General features: G+C 50.4%; 1 protein-coding gene and 1 long non-coding RNA gene across 2 annotated transcripts in view; both read left to right on the top strand.

Moving 5' to 3' along the window:
* LOC142258796 (uncharacterized) overlaps positions 1-21,730 on the top strand; it is a 65,467-nt gene that overhangs the window by 26,060 nt on the left and 17,677 nt on the right. The window lies entirely within an intron of this gene.
* On the top strand, positions 20,042-21,417 carry LOC142258806 (uncharacterized). Its single transcript, XR_012727873.1, has 3 exons — positions 20,042-20,123; positions 20,207-20,304; positions 20,966-21,417. It is a non-coding gene; the product is annotated as an uncharacterized LOC142258806 (long non-coding RNA).

Below are 21,730 nucleotides of genomic sequence, written 5' to 3'. Positions count from 1 at the left end.
CACTATATCAGTACTCTGGTGTTACTGGGATCCTAGAAAAACACTGATATAGAGGAGGGACTGAATTTAGTTCTAAGCATGATAAAATACAATACATAGCAGAACATGGAGCAAGGTACACATATACTCCCAGCAGGGAATAATCCAACTCCACCAAGAACTCCACACAGGCAAAATAACAAGAAAGTGAAAACCATAAGCAGAGGTACAAAGACCAACTTATCTGAGAAGAGTTCTAGTAGACACAGAGAAAAGGGCTGGTTTCAGAATGTCCTTAGCACACAGGAGATACATTGAGCACCGGCAATGAATAGGAGGAAACTACACAGTTACATAGGCCCAATCCGAATGGCCTGATTGCCAATCCTCCTCAGCTGTCTGTTTCCCATTCAGCAAGTCAACTGCACTACCAGCACTGACCACAAGAGGGAGACCCAAACTGGAATCCAATTCAAATGTATTCACAACAATATACCATTTATGACTAATACTTGTTTCCTATCTTTTAGTCAATTCCTTAACCATTTGCATATAGTTTTCCCTAGTCCCTGCTTCTGGAGCTTCAGTATAAGGCTATTATGTGGTACAGTATCAAATGCCTTTGCAAAATCCAAATAAATCAAATCAGCTGCATTACCAATTTTCAGATTTGCACTTACTTCCTCATAGAACCTCAACATGTTAGTTAGACATGACTTATCTTTCATGAATCCATGCTGTCTGTCAGTTATTATATTATTTTCTGCAATATATTTTTGCATGTCATCCCTTAAAATGCCCTCAAAAACTTTGCATACTACTGATGTCAGGCTTACTGGACGGTAGTTGCCTGGATCTACCCTCCTACCTCTTTTAAATATCGGGACCACATCAGCAATCCTCCAATCCGGAGGCACCAACCCTGTTACATGTGGGTCTAAAAAGATGCGATACAGCGGTCTGTTGATCACGGAGCTCAATTCCCTCAATATTCTTGGATGAATGCCATCTGGTCCTGGGGATTTGTCAATGTTTAATTTACTCAGACGTAGGAGTACTTCTTCTTGTGTTAAATTAGTTATATCAACTGGTGAACTTTGATTTTTGACTTGTTGACTGATCCCTGGAACAATCTGTTCCTTGGTGAACACGGATGAAAAGTGACTGTTTAATATCTAAGTCTTTTCTTTGTCCTCTATAATTAACTTGTATTATATTTTAAGGTACCAATGCTATCCTTTGTTTTCCTTTTGGCATTAATGTATTTATAAAAAAATTTGGGATTTATTTTAATGTCCTTGGCGATTTTTGTTTCAGTAGCTAATTTTGCTTGCTTTATTTCTTTTTTTACATTTCTGTTGAGATCCTTATACTCCTGAAATGCTATATCTGTGTTCTCAGCCTTCAAGATTTTGAACGCCATTTGTTTTTTGTTATACTTTGTATAATATACTTATTTAACCATAGTGGTTTCTTTTTATTCCTGGACATTTTATTACCAGAAGGTATACGTTTTTTTACAAGACTCTAGGAGCATATCCTTAAACTTACCCCATATATGTTCGGTAATCCCCAGTTAGCACAACATTGTCCCAAACTACACAATTAAGATTTTCCTTTAATTTGTTGAAGTCAGCTTTCATAAAATTCCAGGTTTTACAATTTCTCCTTTCAAATGTTCTATTGAATATTACTTTGAGCGCACGCTCACACGAGCGTGAAAAATGGACGAGTGCAATGCGAGAAAATCTCGCATTGCACTCTGACCAAAGTTAATCAATGAGGGAGAGCAGTTGGTCAGTGTTTCTCACATTCAGATTCTGGATGCGAGAAAAGCGGCAACACGCTGCGATTTTCCGCGAGAGCCGTAACACTCGCACCCATTCAAGTCAATGGGTCCAAGAGAAACATCGGACTGCACTCGGATGTTATCCCAGTGCAGTGCGATATACGCACAGGCTGACAATGAAGGAGATGGGGGGATTAACCCCTCTCTCTCCTCCACAGCGCCCGCCCTCTGCTTCACAGCTGTGACCCGATTGCAAGATCAGGTCACAGTCGCATGACACTCGCCTGAGCCGAGGGTCATTAGCATATCGCATCCGATGCTCTTGCATCGTATGCCATACGCTAGTGTGAGTCCAGCCTGAAGCTTACCATATTATGATCGCTGGTGCCCAAGCGCTCTTACACCTGTAGATCTGTAATTATATCTGGTGCATTTGACAGGACCAGATCTAGCAAATTATCTCCCCTGATTGGATCATCTACCATCTGAGAGAGGAAATTGTCTTGAATTGTAGATAATAACTTACAACTTTCAGCACAACCAGATTCTGTGTTCCACTGAATGTCTGGATAATTGACATCCCACATAATAAGGACCCGATTATTATAATTATTATTAGCTGCCTTTTCAATTTGTTCCAGCATTTCACTTGCTACCTGTTCAGGTATGTTAGAAGGCTTATAGCAAACGCCAATTAGCATTTTTCCATTATTCCCCTCCCCATGTACATGTTAGGTCCGGGTGGTGGAAACACTGGACCGCACACCGGATTCCTCTGGTGAGGCAGCCAGGCAGGTTACCCTGCCAGAGGGCTTTGATGCACGGCAGCCGAAGCACTCCTGGTAGCAGGACAGTCCGTATAGAGAGCTGGAAGTAGATGTCCCTGGGAACACAGCGTTCTAGACGGTAGTCCGGGTGACGAGACTCAGGGTCCGAGGCCGAGTTGTAGGGTCAGGCGGAATCCGGAACCAACTGAGCGAGAAGGCAGGTCACCAAACGGAGCCAGGGACCGGAGACTGGCGGAATTGAAGAGGTGGTGGAATATCAGCCGACAGTCACTGACAGGAGAACTGGAGCAGACGTGGTCAGGACCGACTGGCGTGGCAAGACAGGCTCTGCGAGACAGACAGGGGTTAGTACTGGACAAAGCAATAGGGGGACCTGAACTCCTAGCTTACTAAACACGTAGAACAGGCCCCGCCCACCTGGATTGATAACCCTCTTATACCCTGTACCTGCATATGCAATATCCTGTTTCTGGACGCTGGCCCTTTAAGAAAGGGTCAATGACCGCGCGCACGCCCTAATGCGCAGGCGCGAGGCCCGTGTGCCAGACGCCAGGGCAGGAAGCAGTGCAGAGGACGCAGGGGTGCCTGGCAGAGTATCCAGCGTCGCAGAGGAGCGCAGGGAGCGGGGAACAGGACGTATGGAGGACGCAGGCGAGGGAGAGGAAGCAGGAAGGCCGTGGAGGAGAGGGCCAGAGACCGGAGCGGTGAGCAGGGGACGCCGTCGGGACCCAGAGAGCGGGGCACGGGACCCGGAGAGCGGGGCACGGGGACCGGGAAGCGTGACAGTACATTTACCCATACTGACCCTACATTGTTGAAGTCCCCCCAATGTTGTCATTCAGCACAGGTCTTAGGTTAAATTGTATAAATATACACACCCCTCCACCCTTTTTGTCTTTCCTGTCCTTCATAAATGTAGTATAACCCGCTACGTTTGTCACCCAGTCATGGCTCTCATTCGGTTTCCATAATGCCCACCACATCATAATCCATGATTGACATAAGAGTCTCCAATTCATTAATTTTGTTTGCAAGACTTCTTGCATTTGCCAGTAAACATTTAATACTATTAACACATTCATTACTCCTAGACTGCCTACTTTCCTTGCATGTCCAAGCCTCCCCAAACCTTCATTGAACCCTACTGTCTCACTATCTCTATCTGCTCTATCTATCCCCTTATTTGCTCCACTACCCTCCTTCCCCTCAGAACCCTAGTTTTAAAGCTCCTCCATCCATCTGACCATTTTCTCCCCCAGCACAGCTGCTTCCTCCCCATTGAGGTGCAGTTCGTCCCTACCGTAGAGCCTGCAACTGACTGAGAAGTCGTCCCAGTTCTCTATGAACCCGAACCCTTCCTTCCTGCACCAATTTATAAGAAACGTATTTATCTCCCTAAGCTCCCGCTGTCTTTCTAGTGACGCTCGTGGCACCGGTAGTATTTCTGAAAACACCACCTTGGAGGTCCTGGACTTCAGCTTCTCTCCTAGTTCCCTGTAATCATTTTTAAGGACCTTCCACCTGCCTCTAACTTTGTCATTAGTACCAATGTGCACCATGACTGCTGGGTTTTCCCCAGTCCCACACACCGATCAGTCCATCAGATCTGCAATATACTGAACGCAAGCACCCGGCAGACAACACACTGTTTGTCATTCATGGTCTTGGAGACAGATGACCCTGTCTGTCCGCCTAATTATAGAGTCCCCTACCACCAACATCTGTCGGGCCTTTGCTGCACTCCTATTTCCCTCCTTCCTACAGCAGCCATTTTCTTGGTTGCTAGGAGCAACGTCCTGCTGTAGTGATCCTAGCCATGGGCCTGCATTCCTAATATCAGCCACACAGGCATATTTACTAGGTTGTGCCAGATCAGGACCAGGCTCCCTGACACTTTTCCCCCTACCTCTTCTTCTGTTACCCAGCTACCTACCTCTGGGTCCTGACCTTCCCCTCCTCCACCCTCCTCCATAGCACTGGCCCAAGCCAGAGCCGCTCAGTGAGCTCTAAACTCCTCTCCAGGTTTGCAATGCCCCTGAGTGTTGTGAGCTGCATATTTAGATCAGTTACCTGGGCTTCCAAATATGTAACACACTGACATCGAGAGCAGACATATTCACCCTCCAACGGCTGCTCAAGGCAGGCATACATCTGACAAGACACACACCTGGCAGCATTGTCCATGGAGCCGATATTAATGGGGATGAACAGTACAGATAAAAGCAAAAAACAATGGGAAACTTGTAAGGAAAACTCCAAACTCTGCTCTTGTGTCACACTATGATATTGTGTGTAATCTATGCACTTCCCGGCCCCCTCAGACTTTACTGCCCCTCACAAGCTCAGGGACCCTCGCTTACTGTGGCCGGGGTAAATAGTTCTGGTCGTACACACACGGCTCTGCTCTGTACACCTCGTACACACACGGCTCCGCTCCATACACCTCGTACACACACTGCTCCCCTCCATACACCTCGTACACATACGGCTCCGCTCCGTACACCTCGTACACACACGGCTCCGCTCCGCACACCTCGTACACACACACGGCTCCGCTCCGTACACCTCATACACACACACGACTCCGCTCCGTACACCTTGTACACACGCGGCTCTGCTCCGTACACACACGGCTCTGCTCCGTACACCTCGTACACACACGGCTCCGCTCCGTACACCTCGTACACACACGGCTCCGCTCCGTACACCTCCTAGATACACGGCTCTGCTCCGTACACCTCGTACACACACGGCTCCACTCTGTACACCTCGTACACACACGGCTCCGCTCCGTACACCTCATAGATACACGGCTCTGCTCCGTACACCTCGTACACACACGGCTCTGCTCCGTACACCTCGTACACACACGGCTCCGCTCCGTACACCTCGTACACACACGGCTCCGCTCCGTACACCTCCTAGATACACGGCTCTGCTCCGTACACCTCGTACACACACGGCTCCACTCTGTACACCTCGTACACACACGGCTCCGCTCCGTACACCTCATAGATACATGGCTCTGCTCCGTACACCTCGTACACACACGGCTCTGCTCCGTACACCTCATAGATACACGGCTCTGCTCCGTACACCTCGTACACACACGGCTCTGCTACATCCACACTGTAAACCCCTCCTGACCCCACACATAAACTTCCCCTCATCCAGCGCCATGACACCCAGCACAGCAGAGTCCTGCATACTAGTGATGGGTAGTTCGTGAGTGAGTAGTTCAAAATGAACTACTCCTCAGAGTGAACTAGTTCATCTATCACCATCCTGACAGAGATTACTTCATTATGAACTAAACAGAAAGTGGGAGGAGACAGAGAGTGATCCTCTACAGCTCCAGGAGGCTCCTGCCCTCACACTGGCTCTTTATAGCTCCTGATGCTGGAAAAGGAGGTAGTAAAACACTAGACCACACATCAAATACAACTAGTAATAATAAAAACTGAAATTGCAGAGTAGACAAGACACTGCTCATATGTGTGTATGAGAGAGCGTGTTTCTGTGTGTGTTTCTGGGCTCAGTGAGATGCATCAGACTGAACTAGGCTGCTCTGATTCATTCTCAATAGAACATTTAGTTCAGCAGCTCATATAGTTCATTTAGTTCACATGATGCATTTCCTGTCAGCTCCTCCAGAGAGATACTGAACTAAATGAACTAATCTTTTGAACTAAACAGCAGTGTGAGGAGACAGTGATCCTCTACAGCTCCAGGAGGCTCCTGCTCTCACACTTGCTCTTTATAGCTCCTGATGCTGGAAAAGAAGGGAGTAACACTATACCACACATCAAATACAAATAGAATAATAATAATAATAATAATAATAAAAACTGAAATTGCACAGTAGACAGACACAGCCCATATGTGTGTATGAGAGAGAGTGTTTCTCTGTGTTTCATGCCCCTCACCTGTCTGTGTGATAAGATCAGCCTCTTGTAGAGGAGCAGCCTCCTGTAGCCTAGATCAGTCTTGCTAAAATCTTTACCACTGGCTCATGTTGTGTTCTGAAAATGGTGGCTGCTGAACTGCTTCTCAGCTCCCTCATACACATTCATTATGAGTCAGTACTCTACACTACCACAGGGGGGCGCTGCTGGGCTCCCTCATACACATTCATTATGAGTCAGTACTCTACACTACCACAGGGGGTGCTGCTGGGCTCCCTCATACACATTCATTATGAGCCAGTACTCTACACTACCATAGGGGGCGCTGCTGGGCTCCCTCATACACATTCATTATGAGCCAGTACTCTACACTACCACAGGGGGCGCTGCTGGGCTCCCTCATACACATTCATTATGGGTCAGTACTCTACACTACCACAGGGGGCGCTGCTGGGCTCCCTCATACACATTCATTATGGGTCAGTACTCTACACTACCACAGGGGGCGCTGCTGGGCTCCCTCATACACATTCATTATGAGTCAGTACTCTACACTACCACAGGGGGGCGCTGCTGGGCTCCCTCATACACATTCATTATGAGTCAGTACTCTACACTACCACAGGGGGTGCTGCTGGGCTCCCTCATACACATTCATTATGAGTCAGTACTCTACACTACCACAGGGGGCACTGCTGGGCTCCCTCATACACATTCATTATGAGTCAGTACTCTACACTACCACAGGGGGCGCTGCTGGGCTCCCTCATACACATACATTATGAGTCAGTACTCTACACTACCACAGGGGGCGCTGCTGGGCTCCCTCATACACATTCATTATGAGTCAGTACTCTACACTACCACAGGGGGCGCTGCTGGGCTCCCTCATACACATTCATTATGAGTCAGTACTCTACACTACCACAGGGGGCGCTGCTGGGCTCCTCATACACATTCATTATGGGTCAGTACTCTACACTACCACAGGGGGCGCTGCTGGGCTCCTCATACACATTCATTATGGGTCAGTACTCTACACTACCACAGGGGGTGCTGCTGGGCTCCTCATACACATTCATTATGGGTCAGTACTCTACACTACCACAGGGGGCGCTGCTGGGCTCCTCATACACATTCATTATGGGTCAGTACTCTACACTACCACAGGGGGTGCTGCTGGGCTCCCTCATACACATTCATTATGGGTCAGTACTCTACACTACCACAGGGGGCGCTGCTGGGCTCCCTCATACACATTCATTATGAGTCAGTACTCTACACTACCACAGGGGGCGCTGCTGGGCTCCTCATACACATTCATTATGAGTCAGTACTCTACACTACCACAAGGGGCGCTGCTGGGCTCCCTCATACACATTCATTATGAGTCAGTACTCTACACTACCACAAGGGGCGCTGCTGGGCTCCCTCATACACATTCATTATGAGTCAGTACTCTACACTACCACAGGGGGTGCTGCTGGGCTCCCTCATACACATTCATTATGGGTCAGTACTCTACACTACCACAGGGGGCGCTGCTGGGCTCCCTCATACACATTCATTATGGGTCAGTACTCTACACTACCACAGGGGGCACTGCTGGGCTCCCTCATACACATTCATTATGAGTCAGTACTCTACACTACCACAAGGGGCGCTGCTGGGCTCCCTCATACACATTCATTATGAGTCAGTACTCTACACTGCCACAGGGGGCGCTGCTGGGCTCCCTCATACACATTCATTATGAGTCAGTACTCTACACTACCACAGGGGGCGCTTCTGGGCTCCTCATACACATTCATTATGGGTCAGTACTCTACACTACCACAGGGGGCGCTGCTGGGCTCCTCATACACATTCATTATGGGTCAGTACTCTACACTACCACAGGGGGCGCTGCTGGGCTCCTCATACACATTCATTATGGGTCAGTACTCTACACTACCACAGGGGGCGCTGCTGGGCTCCTCATACACATTCGTTATGGGTCAGTACTCTACACTGCCACAGGGGGTGCTGCTGGGCTCCCTCATACACATTCATTATGGGTCAGTACTCTACACTACCACAGGGGGCGCTGCTGGGCTCCCTCATACACATTCATTATGAGTCAGTACTCTACACTACCACAGGGGGCGCTGCTGGGCTCCTCATACACATTCATTATGAGTCAGTACTCTACACTACCACAAGGGGCGCTGCTGGGCTCCCTCATACACATTCATTATGAGTCAGTACTCTACACTACCACAAGGGGCGCTGCTGGGCTCCCTCATACACATTCATTATGAGTCAGTACTCTACACTACCACAGGGGGTGCTGCTGGGCTCCCTCATACACATTCATTATGGGTCAGTACTCTACACTACCACAGGGGGCGCTGCTGGGCTCCCTCATACACATTCATTATGGGTCAGTACTCTACACTACCACAGGGGGCACTGCTGGGCTCCCTCATACACATTCATTATGAGTCAGTACTCTACACTACCACAAGGGGCGCTGCTGGGCTCCCTCATACACATTCATTATGAGTCAGTACTCTACACTGCCACAGGGGGCGCTGCTGGGCTCCCTCATACACATTCATTATGAGTCAGTACTCTACACTACCACAGGGGGCGCTGCTGGGCTCCTCATACACATTCATTATGGGTCAGTACTCTACACTACCACAGGGGGCGCTGCTGGGCTCCTCATACACATTCATTATGGGTCAGTACTCTACACTACCACAGGGGGCGCTGCTGGGCTCCTCATACACATTCATTATGGGTCAGTACTCTACACTACCACAGGGGGTGCTGCTGGGCTCCCTCATACACATTCATTATGGGTCAGTACTCTACACTACCACAGGGGGCGCTGCTGGGCTCCCTCATACACATTCATTATGAGTCAGTACTCTACACTACCACAGGGGGCGCTGCTGGGCTCTCTCATACACATTCATTATGAGTCAGTACTCTACACTACCACAGGGGGCGCTGCTGGGCTCCCTCATACACATTCATTATGGGTCAGTACTCTACACTACCACAGGGGGCGCTGCTGTGCTCCCTCATACACATTCATTATGGGTCAGTACTCTACACTACCACAGGGGGCGCTGCTGGGCTCCTCATACACATTCATTATGGGTCAGTACTCTACACTACCACAGGGGGCGCTGCTGGGCTCCCTCATACACATTCATTATGGGTCAGTACTCTACACTACCACAGGGGGCACTGCTGTGCTCCCTCATACACATTCATTATGGGTCAGTACTCTACACTACCACAGGGGGCGCTGCTGGGCTCCTCATACACATTCATTATGGGTCAGTACTCTACACTACCACAGGGGGTGCTGCTGGGCTCCCTCATACACATTCATTATGGGTCAGTACTCTACACTACCACAGGGGGCGCTGCTGGGCTCCCTCATACACATTCATTATGAGTCAGTACTCTACACTACCACAGGGGGCGCTGCTGGGCTCCCTCATACACATTCATTATGAGTCAGTACTCTACACTACCACAGGGGGCGCTGCTGGGCTCCCTCATACACATTCATTATGGGTCAGTACTCTACACTACCACAGGGGGCGCTGCTGTGCTCCCTCATACACATTCATTATGGGTCAGTACTCTACACTACCACAGGGGGCGCTGCTGGGCTCCTCATACACATTCATTATGGGTCAGTACTCTACACTACCACAGGGGGCGCTGCTGGGCTCCCTCATACACATTCATTATGGGTCAGTACTCTACACTACCACAGGGGGCACTGCTGGGCTCCCTCATACACATTCATTATGAGTTAGTACTCTACACTACCACAGGGGGCGCTGCTGTGCTCCCTCATACACATTCATTATGGGTCAGTACTCTACACTACCACAGGGGGCGCTGCTGGGCTCCTCATACACATTCATTATGGGTCAGTACTCTACACTACCACAGGGGGCGCTGCTGGGCTCCCTCATACACATTCATTATGGGTCAGTACTCTACACTACCACATGGGGCGCTGCTGGGCTCCCTCATACACATTCATTATGAGTCAGTACTCTACACTACCACAGGGGGCGCTGCTGGGCTCTCTCATACACATTCATTATGGGTCAGTACTCTACACTACCACAGGGGGCACTGCTGGGCTCCCTCATACACATTCATTATGGGTCAGTACTCTACACTACCACAGGGGGCGCTGCTGGGCTCCTCATACACATTCATTATGGGTCAGTACTCTACACTACCACAGGGGGTGCTGCTGGGCTCCCTCATACACATTCATTATGGGTCAGTACTCTACACTACCACAGGGGGCGCTGCTGGGCTCCCTCATACACATTCATTATGAGTCAGTACTCTACACTACCACAGGGGGCGCTGCTGGGCTCCCTCATACACATTCATTATGAGTCAGTACTCTACACTACCACAGGGGGCGCTGCTGGGCTCCCTCATACACATTCATTATGGGTCAGTACTCTACACTACCACAGGGGGCGCTGCTGTGCTCTCTCATACACATTCATTATGGGTCAGTACTCTACACTACCACAGGGGGCGCTGCTGGGCTCCTCATACACATTCATTATGGGTCAGTACTCTACACTACCACAGGGGGCGCTGCTGGGCTCCCTCATACACATTCATTATGGGTCAGTACTCTACACTACCACAGGGGCCACTGCTGGGCTCCCTCATACACATTCATTATGAGTCAGTACTCTACACTACCACAGGGGGCGCTGCTGGGCTCCCTCATACACATTCATTATGAGTCAGTACTCTACACTACCACAGGGGGCGCTGCTGGGCTCCTCATACACATTCATTATGAGTCAGTACTCTACACTACCACAAGGGGCGCTGCTGGGCTCCCTCATACACATTCATTATGAGTCAGTACTCTACACTACCACAAGGGGCGCTGCTGGGCTCCCTCATACACATTCATTATGAGTCAGTACTCTACACTACCACAGGGGGTGCTGCTGGGCTCCCTCATACACATTCATTATGGGTCAGTACTCTACACTACCACAGGGGGCGCTGCTGGGCTCCCTCATACACATTCATTATGGGTCAGTACTCTACACTACCACAGGGGGCACTGCTGGGCTCCCTCATACACATTCATTATGAGTCAGTACTCTACACTACCACAAGGGGCGCTGCTGGGCTCCCTCATACACATTCATTATGAGTCAGTACTCTACACTGCCACAGGGGGCGCTGCTGGGCTCCCTCATACACATTCATTATGAGTCAGTACTCTACACTACCACAGGGGGCGCTGCTGGGCTCCTCATACACATTCATTATGGGTCAGTACTCTACACTACCACAGGGGGCGCTGCTGGGCTCCTCATACACATTCATTATGGGTCAGTACTCTACACTACCACAGGGGGCGCTGCTGGGCTCCTCATACACATTCATTATGGGTCAGTACTCTACACTACCACAGGGGGTGCTGCTGGGCTCCCTCATACACATTCATTATGGGTCAGTACTCTACACTACCACAGGGGGCGCTGCTGGGCTCCCTCATACACATTCATTATGAGTCAGTACTCTACACTACCACAGGGGGCGCTGCTGGGCTCTCTCATACACATTCATTATGAGTCAGTACTCTACACTACCACAGGGGGCGCTGCTGGGCTCCCTCATACACATTCATTATGGGTCAGTACTCTACACTACCACAGGGGGCGCTGCTGTGCTCCCTCATACACATTCATTATGGGTCAGTACTCTACACTACCACAGGGGGCGCTGCTGGGCTCCTCATACACATTCATTATGGGTCAGTACTCTACACTACCACAGGGGGCGCTGCTGGGCTCCCTCATACACATTCATTATGGGTCAGTACTCTACACTACCACAGGGGGCACTGCTGTGCTCCCTCATACACATTCATTATGGGTCAGTACTCTACACTACCACAGGGGGCGCTGCTGGGCTCCTCATACACATTCATTATGGGTCAGTACTCTACACTACCACAGGGGGTGCTGCTGGGCTCCCTCATACACATTCATTATGGGTCAGTACTCTACACTACCACAGGGGGCGCTGCTGGGCTCCCTCATACACATTCATTATGAGTCAGTACTCTACACTACCACAGGGGGCGCTGCTGGGCTCCCTCATACACATTCATTATGAGTCAGTACTCTACACTACCACAGGGGGCGCTGCTGGGCTCCCTCATACACATTCATTATGGGTCAGTACTCTACACTACCACAGGGGGCGCTGCTGTGCTCCCTCATACACATTCATTATGGGTCAGTACTCTACACTACCACAGGGGGCGCTGCTGGGCTCCTCATACACATTCATTATGGGTCAGTACTCTACACTACCACAGGGGGCGCTGCTGGGCTCCCTCATACACATTCATTATGGGTCAGTACTCTACACTACCACAGGGGGCACTGCTGGGCTCCCTCATACACATTCATTATGAGTTAGTACTCTACACTACCACAGGGGGCGCTGCTGTGCTCCCTCATACACATTCATTATGGGTCAGTACTCTACACTACCACAGGGGGCGCTGCTGGGCTCCTCATACACATTCATTATGGGTCAGTACTCTACACTACCACAGGGGGCGCTGCTGGGCTCCCTCATACACATTCATTATGGGTCAGTACTCTACACTACCACATGGGGCGCTGCTGGGCTCCCTCATACACATTCATTATGAGTCAGTACTCTACACTACCACAGGGGGCGCTGCTGGGCTCTCTCATACACATTCATTATGGGTCAGTACTCTACACTACCACAGGGGGCACTGCTGGGCTCCCTCATACACATTCATTATGGGTCAGTACTCTACACTACCACAGGGGGCGCTGCTGGGCTCCTCATACACATTCATTATGGGTCAGTACTCTACACTACCACAGGGGGTGCTGCTGGGCTCCCTCATACACATTCATTATGGGTCAGTACTCTACACTACCACAGGGGGCGCTGCTGGGCTCCCTCATACACATTCATTATGAGTCAGTACTCTACACTACCACAGGGGGCGCTGCTGGGCTCCCTCATACACATTCATTATGAGTCAGTACTCTACACTACCACAGGGGGCGCTGCTGGGCTCCCTCATACACATTCATTATGGGTCAGTACTCTACACTACCACAGGGGGCGCTGCTGTGCTCTCTCATACACATTCATTATGGGTCAGTACTCTACACTACCACAGGGGGCGCTGCTGGGCTCCTCATACACATTCATTATGGGTCAGTACTCTACACTACCACAGGGGGCGCTGCTGGGCTCCCTCATACACATTCATTATGGGTCAGTACTCTACACTACCACAGGGGCCACTGCTGGGCTCCCTCATACACATTCATTATGAGTCAGTACTCTACACTACCACAGGGGGCGCTGCTGTGCTCCCTCATACACATTCATTATGGGTCAGTACTCTACACTACCACAGGGGGCGCTGCTGGGCTCCTCATACACATTCATTATGGGTCAGTACTCTACACTACCACAGGGGGCGCTGCTGGGCTCCCTCATACACATTCATTATGGGTCAGTACTCTACACTACCACATGGGGCGCTGCTGGGCTCCCTCATACACATTCATTATGAGTCAGTACTCTACACTACCACAGGGGGCGCTGCTGGGCTCCCTCATACACATTCATTATGGGTCAGTACTCTACAGTACCACAGGGGGCACTGCTGGGCTCCCTCATACACATTCATTATGGGTCAGTACTCTACACTACCACAGGGGGCGCTGCTGGGCTCCTCATACACATTCATTATGGGTCAGTACTCTACACTACCACAGGGGGCGCTGCTGGGCTCCCTCATACACATTCATTATGGGTCAGTACTCTACACTACCACAGGGGGCGCTGCTGGGCTCCTCATACACATTCATTATGGGTCAGTACTCTACACTACCACAGGGGGCGCTGCTCGGCTCCTCATACACATTCATTATGGGTCAGTACTCTACACTATCACAGGGGGCGCTGCTGGGCTCCCTCATACACATTCATTATGGGTCAGTACTCTACACTACCACAGGGGGCGCTGCTGGGCTTCTCATACACATTCATTATGGGTCAGTACTCTACACTACCACAGGGGGCGCTGCTGGGCTCCCTCATACACATTCATTATGAGTCAGTACTCTACACTACCACAGGGGGCGCTGCTGGGCTCCCTCATACACATTCATTATGAGTCAGTACTCTACACTACCACAGGGGGCGCTGCTGGGCTCCCTCATACACATTCATTATGGGTCAGTACTCTACACTACCACAGGGGGCGCTGCTGGGCTCCCTCATACACATTCATTATGAGTCAGTACTCTACACTACCACAGGTGGCGCTGCTGGGCTCCCTCATACACATTCATTATGGGTCAGTACTCTACACTACCACAGGGGGCGCTGCTGGGCTCCCTCATACACATTCATTATGGGTCAGTACTCTACACTACCACAGGGGGCGCTGCTGGGCTCCTCATACACATTCATTATGGGTCAGTACTCTACACTACCACAGGGGGCGCTGCTGGGCTCCCTCATACACATTCATTATGAGTCAGTACTCTACACTACCACAGGTGGCGCTGCTGGGCTCCCTCATACACATTCATTATGGGTCAGTACTCTACACTACCACAGGGGGCGCTGCTGGGCTCCTCATACACATTCATTATGGGTCAGTACTCTACACTACCACAGGGGGCGCTGCTGGGCTCCCTCATACACATTCATTATGAGTCAGTACTCTACACTACCACAGGTGGCGCTGCTGGGCTCCCTCATACACATTCATTATGGGTCAGTACTCTACACTACCACAGGGGGCGCTGCTGGGCTCCCTCATACACATTCATTATGGGTCAGTACTCTACACTACCACAGGGGGCGCTGCTGGGCTCCTCATACACATTCATTATGGGTCAGTACTCTACACTACCACAGGGGGCGCTGCTGGGCTCCCTCATACACATTCATTATGAGTCAGTACTCTACACTACCACAGGTGGCGCTGCTGGGCTCCCTCATACACATTCATTATGGGTCAGTACTCTACACTACCACAGGGGGCGCTGCTGGGCTCCTCATACACATTCATTATGGGTCAGTACTCTACACTACCACAGGTGGCGCTGCTGGGCTCCCTCATACACATTCATTATGGGTCAGTACTCTACACTACCACAGGGGGCGCTGCTGGGCTCCCTCATACACATTCATTATGGGTCAGTACTCTACACTACCACAGGGGGCGCTGCTGGGCTCCTCATACACATTCATTATGGGTCAGTACTCTACACTACCACAGGTGGCGCTGCTGGGCTCCCTCATACACATTCATTATGGGTCAGTACTCTACACTACCACAGGGGGCACTGCTGTGCTCAGTGAGATGCATCAGACTGAACTAGACTGTCCTGATTCATTCTCAATACAACATTCAGTTCAGCAGCTCATAGAGTTCATTTAGTTCACAGGTCACATGATGCATTTCCTATCAGCTCCTCACAGGAGAGAAATACTAAACTAAACTATACTGAACTAAATGAACTAATCTTTTGAACTAATCTTTTCAGTGAACTAATCACCAAAATGAACTAGATTTCCCATCACTACTGCATACACTGAGGAGCTGATCATGTGACCCCCTGACTCCTCCCCTCCATGTGACATCATCACAGGTCCTGTAAGCACAGAGCAGCCATATATCTAGTGTGCGGCTCTGCAGGTGGAGGTAGGTGCAGGGTATTATATATCTAGTGTGCGGCTCTGCAGGTGGAGGTAGGTGCAGGGTATTATATATCTAGTGTGCGGCTCTGCAGGTGGAGGTAGGTGCAGGGTATTATATATCTAGTGTGCGGCTCTGCAGGAGGAGGTAGGTGCAGGGTATTATATATCTAGTGTGCGGCTCTGCAGGAGGAGGTAGGTGCAGGGTATTATATATCTAGTGTGCGGCTCTGCAGGTGGAGGTAGGTGCAGGGTATTATATATCTAGTGTGCGGCTCTGCAGGTGGAGGTAGGTGCAGGGTATTATATATCTAGTGTGCGGCTCTGCAGGTGGAGGTAGGTGCAGGGTATTATATATCTAGTGTGCGGCTCTGCAGGTGGAGGTAGGTGCAGGGTATTATATATCTAGTGTGCGGCTCTGCAGGAGGAGGTAGGTGCAGGGTATTATATATCTAGTGTGCGGCTCTGCAGGTGGAGGTAGGTGCAGGGTATTATATATCTAGTGTGCGGCTCTGCAGGTGGAGGTAGGTGCAGGGTATTATATATCTAGTGTGCGGCTCTGCAGGTGGAGGTAGGTGCAGGGTATTATATATCTAGTGTGCGGCTCTGCAGGTGGAGGTAGGTGCAGGGTATTATATATCTAGTGTGCGGCTCTGCAGGAGGAGGTAGGTGCGGGGTATTATATATCTAGTGTGCGGCTCTGCAGGTGGAGGTAGGTGCGGGGTATTATATATCTAGTGTGCGGCTCTACAGGTGGAGGTAGGTGCGGGGTATTATATATCTAGTGTGCGGCTCTGCAGGTGGAGGTAGGTGCAGGGTATTATATATCTAGTGTGCGGCTCTGCAGGAGGAGGTAGGTGCGGGGTATTATATATCTAGTGTGCGGCTCTGCAGGTGGAGGTAGGTGCGGGGTATTATATATCTAGTGTGCGGCTCTGCAGGAGGAGGTAGGTGCGGGGTATTATATATCTAGTGTGCGGCTCTGCAGGTGGAGGTAGGTGCGGGGTATTATATATCTAGTGTGCGGCTCTGCAGGTGGAGGTAGGTGCAGGGTATTATATATCTAGTGTGCGGCTCTGCAGGAGGAGGTAGGTGCAGGGTATTATATATCTAGTGTGCGGCTCTGCAGGTGGAGGTAGGTGCAGGGTATTATATATCTAGTGTGCGGCTCTGCAGGTGGAGGTAGGTGCAGGGTATTATATATCTAGTGTGCGGCTCTGCAGGTGGAGGTAGGTGCAGGGTATTATATATCTAGTGTGCGGCTCTGCAGGTGGAGGTAGGTGCAGGGTATTATATATCTAGTGTGCGGCTCTGCAGGTGGAGGTAGGTGCAGGGTATTATATATCTAGTGTGCGGCTCTGCAGGTGGAGGTAGGTGCAGGGTATTATATATCTAGTGTGCGGCTCTGCAGGTGGAGGTAGGTGCAGGGTATTATATATCTAGTGTGCGGCTCTGCAGGTGGAGGTAGGTGCAGGGTATTATATATCTAGTGTGCGGCTCTGCAGGTGGAGGCAGGTGCAGGGTATTATATATCTAGTGTGCGGCTCTGCAGGTGGAGGCAGGTGCAGGGTATTATATATCTAGTGTGCGGCTCTGCAGGTGGAGGTAGGTGCAGGGTATTATATATCTAGTGTGCGGCTCTGCAGGTGGAGGTAGGTGCAGGGTATTATATATCTAGTGTGCGGCTCTGCAGGTGGAGGTAGGTGCAGGGTATTATATATCTAGTGTGCGGCTCTGCAGGTGGAGGTAGGTGCAGGGTATTATATATCTAGTGTGCGGCTCTGCAGGAGGAGGTAGGTGCAGGGTATTATATATCTAGTGTGCGGCTCTGCAGGTGGAGGTAGGTGCAGGGTATTATATATCTAGTGTGCGGCTCTGCAGGTGGAGGTAGGTGCAGGGTATTATATATCTAGTGTGCGGCTCTGCAGGTGGAGGTAGGTGCAGGGTATTATATATCTAGTGTGCGGCTCTGCAGGTGGAGGTGTGTGGAGATTCCCCATTACTGGGGCAGGCGGCATTAACCCCTTCAGCTCTGAGACTTTATGATGTTTTTCTCTCGCTGATTTCTATGAATCGTAATTTTTTTGTTCCTTTTCCTCTGATAGATACAAACACCCCAACTATGAGAGGCCGGAAGTGAAGAAACCCGTCTGCCCTCGGTCCTCAGCCCCTTTCTGCCCTCAGTCCTCGGCCCCTTTCTGCCCTCGGTCCTCGGCCCCTTTCTGCCCTCAGTCCTCGGCCCCTTTCTGCCCTCGGTCCTCGGCCCCTTTCTGCCCTCGGTCCTCGGCCCCTTTCTGCCCTCGGTCCTCGGCCCCTTTCTGCCCTCGGTCCTCGGCCCCTTTCTGCCCTCGGTCCTCGGCCCCTTTCTGCCCTCGGTCCTCGGCCCCTTTCTGCCCTCGGTCCTCGGCCCCTTTCTGCCCTCGGTCCTCGGCCCCTTTCTGCCCTCGGTCCTCGGCCCCTTTCTGCCCTCGGTCCTCGGCCCCTTTCTGCCCTCGGTCCTCGGCCCCTTTCTGCCCTCGGTCCTCGGCCCCTTTCTGCCCTCGGTCCTCGGCCCCTTTCTGCCCTCGGTCCTCGGCCCCTTTCTGCCCTCGGTCCTCGGCCCCTTTCTGCCCTCGGTCCTCGGCCCCTTTCTGCCCTCGGTCCTCGGCCCCTTTCTGCCCTCGGTCCTCGGCCCCTTTCTGCCCTCGGTCCTCGGCCCCTTTCCGCCCTCGGTCCTCGGCCCCTTTCCGCCCTCGGTCCTCGGCCCCTTTCCGCCCTCGGTCCTCGGCCCCTTTCCGCCCTCGGTCCTCGGCCCCTTTCCGCCCTCGGTCCTCGGCCCCTTTCCGCCCTCGGTCCTCGGCCCCTTTCCGCCCTCGGTCCTCGGCCCCTTTCCGCCCTCGATCCTCGGCCCCTTTCCGCCCTCGATCCTCGGCCCCTTTCGGTCCTCGGCCCCTTTCTTCCCTCGGCCCCTTTCCACCCTCTCGGTCCTCGGCCCCTTTCCATCCTCTCGGTCCTCGGCCCCTTTTTGCCCCCTCGGTCCTCGGCCCCTTTTTGCCCCCTCGGTCCTCGGCCCCTTTTTGCCCTCTTGGTCCTCGGCCCCGCTCTGCCCCCACACAGTACAATGTTTCCCCAGAATGTTCTCATCTTATGTTTCCCCTTATTATCTCCAGTAATTGTATTATTACAGTGGATTCTTTATGATGTTACATCGTCATCTTCTCCCCATTCAGGTCCCTACAATATCGGATCCTCTCAGTGGAGATCTTCTATATAAGAGAATTCTCCTGATTGCCCCGTGAAGGATGGATATGGACAGGGACAAGATGGCGGAGAGGATATTACACCTCACCCTAGAGATCCTCTTCCGGCTTACTGGAGAGGTGAGAGATTCTGATGACGTCACATTACATCATTCTTATCTATGGGAATAACAGATGGACAGAACTGGAGAGGTGAGGACTCTGGAAATGTCTGGAGTGAGATTTATTACTGTGTCTCTCCATAACCAGGATTACACAGTAGTGAAGAAGACCTCTAGTGAGCGCTGTCAGGCCCCTGTGTCTGAGGGATGGGGAAGACCCCTGAGCCCAATCACAGGGCCTCCACCTCACCCCCCGATACATGAGGACATCAATGACCAGAAGATCCTAGAACTCACCTACAAGATGATTGAGCTGCTGACTGGAGAGGTGACACTGCTGGGAATGCTGGGACATTATACAGTAACGCTATGAAGGGATCGGGGGTGACGGTATCTTTGTATGTGTCAGGTTCCTATAAGGTGTCAGGACGTCACCGTCTATTTCTCCATGGAGGAGTGGGAGTATTTAGAAGGACACAAAGATCTGTACAAGGACGTCATGATGGAGGTTCCCCAGCCCCTCACATCACCAGGTAATAGACAGGACTAAATACACACTGCCTCTAATTATCTGTATGTAAGGAATGAATTCAGCCCCTGTATGTGTCTCCTCCAGGTCTATCCAGTAAGAGGACAACACCAGAGAGATGTCCCTGTCCTCTTCTCCCACAGGACTGTAGCCAAGAAGACCCCGATGTTCCTCAGGATGATCAGGTAGATGGAGAGAAGGGGCCATGAAATCTCCCTATGATGTGTAGACGGCTGTGAAGGTCTTGTGCTCAGTCTTGTTTTATCCACCAGTATTGTATGTTTTATACTTGTGTAATAATGTGCAATACAGGGTAATATTGTGGTACCGTGTTAGCCAGAAAAATCAATTGAAATACTATGTCCCAAAAATGACAAAAGTATTTTAGGAGTGTTACCTTTATAGGCTAACCAGAAAAATTATATTAGCAAGCTTTCAGAGCACAAAGGCTCCTTCTTCAGGCAAATTACAAATTAATTATTGAGACTAAACACAACATTTAGGAGGCATCATCTTTCCCATGTCCTGTTGTAACATTCATTTAAATGTTGTGTTTGGTCTCAGTTATTCATTTGTAATTGCCTGAAGAAGGAGCCTTTGTGCTCTGAAAGCTTGCTAATATGATTTTTCTGGTTAGCCTATAAAGGTATCACTCCTAAAATACTTTTGTCATTCTTGGGACATAGCCAGAAAAATCAATTGAAATCCTAACACGGTACCACAATATTACCCTGTATTGCACATTGTAAGAATGGAAGATACCCCATTGTACCGAACACATATGGATCTGAAAAACCCACTGAAGAAACTGGCACAACTGAACAGCGACATCTTCTTTCTATCCAGATACAAAAAAGAAAACTCGATCCCTAAAGGCCTCACAATAAGGAACCCAACTCACTTCACCTACAATACGCATTTTTCACAGAAACTGCTACAGGTCATCTGAGAGACTGCGGAATCACCTCATTGGATTTTTCTACAACAAAAAGAGAACCATCCAAAACAACATAGATGCTTTAAAGGACAGAATACAAGGACCTGGATCACATCTAATTAAGGACACATTACAGGATTTTTACAACAAATTACAATACAGCCTGATTATCAACAAGAAAAAGAAACTCATCAGACTCCGGAAGAAAGCAGGTCTCAATGTAGCTGAAGGTAAGCCCAAGTTCCAGAATAATTTAAATACATTGTCCTCTGTTGTGAACCTTTCACATTATGAGCCAAGCACGGTAGAAATGAATGTTCTATCAAAGGGACTAACATTCTGTCCCACTAAGCAACTTGACACGGCTCGGTTTTGTAGTGATGTTGAAGAATTCTTCCGCAAATTACGGCTAAAAGAATTCTTCCATGACCACACAGATATTACATCACAAGTCAATGTGAAAGACTTATTGTCACAAACCACCGGGGGGGTCACTCAGAAATCCCCCGCGCTGGCTACCAGTACGTCACAATCGGGGGGTAACAAGTGGGGGGTCACCCCTCCTTTATACCTCCCGACCGACAGAGCACGTGACGCGCTCTCTAGCGCCCCTCTTATAGTCAGGCCAATTATGGAATTGCCCGACAATAAGCAAGGAGGCCGCTATACTACTT

This window comes from Anomaloglossus baeobatrachus, assembly GCF_048569485.1.
Source record: "Anomaloglossus baeobatrachus isolate aAnoBae1 chromosome 5 unlocalized genomic scaffold, aAnoBae1.hap1 SUPER_5_unloc_11, whole genome shotgun sequence".
Lineage (NCBI taxonomy): Eukaryota > Metazoa > Chordata > Amphibia > Anura > Aromobatidae > Anomaloglossus > Anomaloglossus baeobatrachus.
This window is presented reverse-complemented; position numbering and strand designations above follow the sequence as displayed.